Raw genomic sequence first — 4,110 nt, forward strand, 5'->3', positions numbered from 1 at the left:
GTCGTGTTTGTGACTGGGGAGCGGGGCGAGTCCCCGCCACGATAGGAGCAGGGGGCAGGGAGCCAGCATCCTCGCTGGACAGGCTGGGGGACAGAGCCCGCCCTGCATCTTGCGCCATGAACTTAGGGGTGAGCTGCGATGGTCACCACCCACAGGGCTGGGCAGACAGAGTCTGCATCGCAGGAAGAAAGTGTTCAGAGTCCCTTTACAGAGGCTCCAGAGTCAACTGGAGGGACGGGGTTCGACCCCAGCTCTGACACTGAAGTAGGGGGTGCTGCAGTGCCCGCTCAGACTGCCCCTCCAGGACTGAGGGCTTCATCCCAGCTTCTGGAGGCTTGGCTGTGATGGCGCTCTCTGTCTCTTTCTCTGGAACTCACCCAGCATGGATCAGCATGTTCCTTGGGCAGTCCGCGTCACATGAGGGGTGTACAGATACACAGACCGGGTCGCCTGGCCCCCGTGGGGCAGCCCTGAGAGGCGGACCCAGCTCCCCGTCGGGTGGTCAGGAGCGCCCTCCTCCCTCTGCCCAGCCTCGCCCCATTTGTGCCCCCACCGCCCTAGCAATGGCTATGAGCGTGCAGCCCACTAAACTCCCCGGAGGCAAGTCTCCATCTCAGAGTCTGCCTCTCAAGGAACTGATCTATGCCAATGACCTTAGGAAAGTTGATTTTTTAAATTGAAATGCACCTGGGGGAGAGTGAAATAAATAATTCAAAAGGTTGTTCAAACAAAAGTAAACACACGAAAAAGTGGCGCCCTCCCTCCAGCTCTCCTGGGCTGGCGCCCCAGAGCGACACACTTCCCTTCGGGGCCTTCACGATGGTGGTCCTCCAGGCGCGGTCCATGCCGCGGGGCTGTCTCCGGCCTTCCAGGTACCCACGAGGTTACCCAGGGTTCGGATTATCGCTCAGATGCTCCGTGCCTTTTTCTCGCTCATCTGCCTGCAGGTATAGAGAGAAGAAATGGCATCGTGTGCTTTCAGATCTCACACTACACCTAGCCTTAAGGAACTACCCCCTGGCCAAGTTTTGGTGCAGCTTCAGAGCACACAACTTCTGACTGTCTGAAGGGGGTGTTGAAATACGCTTTCCTTTTCCAACTATGAAATGTGTGGGGCTGGATTTTCGTCCTGTATTTTAACCAAAGCAACATATGGAGACACATCGGACGCGGAGCATATTTGAGAATCCAGCTGTCTCCTCTGGAGGCAGAAATTAAAATGATTAGCAAACACGAAAAAGCAAACCATTTCTTTTGCCTTTTGTTTCGGTTTTGGAACAAACCGAATCGTTTTGTCGGAAGCTTTTAGAAACAGAGCTATTTTTCATAAAATGTTAATTTTATTAACATGGTATGGCTTTACCATTTTTTTAAAAAATGAATTTATAAATAATTGTTCTTAAAAGCCTTAGTTTTAATTTCTAATAAAGCAAATTTCTGTAGCTCTAATATGCATCAATAAAAGCACTCTGGGATTCCTCAACAATTTTTAACAGTTTAAAAAAGAGAACAGAGCTTCAAAAACTGCTCCCTTTCCCCCTCGTGACAGAAGGAATAGATGATCATGATAAAATATGTAGAGAGCAAGCATAAAAGAAAGAATAATCTATAATCTTGTCGCTGGGAAGCACTCTCTTTTGGAGTTTGTCTCACTCCCTGTCAATTCACAAATACTGTTCAGTCACTAAGCTGTGTCTGATTCTTCGCGACCCCATGGACTGTAACCTGCCAGGCTCCTCCGTCCATGGAGTTTTTTCAGGCAAGGATGCTGGAGTGGGTGGCCATTTCCTTCTCCAGTCACAGATATTACTGATTCTGAAATACTGTTTTGAAGCTAAGACATCATGTTTTTGTTTTTATCACTGTACACCCTGCCAAATACGTCATTCAAAAGAGTGTGGGGGTTTCTTTGTGTGGCTGTGTCCCAGATGGGAAGTACTAGCTGCGTTATACATTTAAGTGTGACATTTTCCACTCTTATAAACATGACAGAGATGGATATCCTTACGGCAACATTCCCGAAGTCACCTCCTAGATTTTCCTCTGAGAAGCATTTCACAGATGTTGAAGTGGGGAATCAAAGCGTAGTCCTGCTTTAAAGGCATCTGGTACACATGGTCAAATCCCTCTCCACTAGACAGGCTTCCGTGAGGCCGGGGACTGGTTCTCCATCACTCAGGATTATATTCTGTATTTCTACAGATGAAGGGATGCATGAAGCAGTGTGTGAGAGGGACAGATTCTTTGTGTCCAGGTTAAACTTGGACATTCATGGTTAAAAATTACTTTACATTTTCCTAGTGAAAAAGGATGACCTCAGGTCAGTACTTCACCTCATAATTTTTCCTCAGTGAACATGAGGGTGAAAATGTTGTCACATGTTTATTGGACATGTGTCTTTATTCTTTGTCAACTGCCAAAACAGTTGACTCTTAATACCCAGTTCCTTTTATTTTCTAGGACTTGGCTTCCTTCCTGATCAGCTTTCATTACACAACCAGGGCAGAGGTGGAAATAAGTGATGTGAGGGCCATGATCTTAGTGATTCATCCCCCTGATGTTAGAGAGAAGAGTGTTCTTAAAAAAATTTTTTTTTGGAAAATAGTTGATTTACACTGTTGTGTTAGTTTCAGCCATACAGCAAAGTGCAAGTGAATCTGTTATACACATACAGGTATCCACTCTTTTTTAGATTCTTTCCCCATATAGGCCCGGAGAAGGCAATGGCACCCCACTCCAGTACTCTTGCCTGGAAAATCCCATGGACGGAGGACCCTGGAAGGCCGCAGTCCATGGGTCACTGAGGGTCAGACACGACTGAGCGACTTCACTTTCACTTTTCACTTTCATGCGCTGGAGAAGGAAATGGCAACCCACTCCAGTGTTCTTGCCTGGAGAATCCCAGGGACGGGGGAGCCTGGTGGGCTGCCGTCTATGGGGTCACACAGAGTCGGACACGACTGAAGGGACTTAGCAGCAGCAGCCGCCGCCATATAGACTATTTCAGAATACTGAGTAGAGTTCCCTGTGTGGTACAGTAGGTCCTTATTACTTCTGCATTTTATCTATAGCAGTGTATACATGCCAGTCCCAATCTCCCAATTTATCCCTCTCGCTCTTCCCCACTAGGTGACCGTAGTTTGCTTTTTGCGCCTGTATCTCCATTTCTGTTTTGCCGATAAGCTCACTTTTACTTATTTGAGACTCCACATAGAAGCAGCGTCATATGACACTTGTCTTTCTCTATCTGACGTCAGTACGACATCACTTTTACTTACTTGAGACTCCACGTATGAGCAGCGTCATATGACACCTGTCTTTCTCTATCTGACGTCAGAACGACATCACTTTTACTTACTTGAGACTCCACGTAGAAGCAGCGTCATATGACACCTGTCTTTCTCTATCTGACGTCAGAACGACATCACTTTTACTTACTTGAGACTCCACGTATGAGCAGCGTCATATGACACCTGTCTTTCTCTATCTGACGTCAGAACGACATCACTTTTACTTATTTGAGACTCCACATAGAAGCAGCGTCATATGACACTTGTCTTTCTCTATCTGACGTCAGAACGACATCACTTTTACTTACTTGAGACTCCACGTATGAGCAGCGTCATATGACACCTGTCTTTCTCTATCTGACGTCAGAACGACATCACTGTTACTTACTTGAGACTCCACGTATGAGCAGCGTCATATGACACCTGTCTTTCTCTATCTGACGTCAGAACGACATCACTGTTACTTACTTGAGACTCCATGTATGAGCAGCCTCATATGACACCTGTCTTTCTCTATCCGACGTCAGCGACGTCAGCGACAACCTCTAGGTCCAGCCACGCTGCTGCGAATGGAGTTACTTCGCTCCCTTTCGTGGCTGAGTAATATTCCACTACATGTGTGTGTCACATCTCTATCCACGTGTGCATGCAGGCATGCTCAGTCACTTCGGTTGTGTCCGACTCTTTCCAACCCTATGAGCTGTAGCCTTCCAGACTCCTCTGTCCATTGGATTTTCCCAGGCAAGAATACTGGAGTGGGTTGTCATTTCCTTCTCCATGGGATCTTCCCAACCAACCGAGGGATCAAACCTGCGTCTCT

Source organism: Bison bison, unplaced genomic scaffold (genome assembly GCF_000754665.1).
Source record: "Bison bison bison isolate TAMUID 2011002044 unplaced genomic scaffold, Bison_UMD1.0 scf7180017864143, whole genome shotgun sequence".
Lineage (NCBI taxonomy): Eukaryota > Metazoa > Chordata > Mammalia > Artiodactyla > Bovidae > Bison > Bison bison.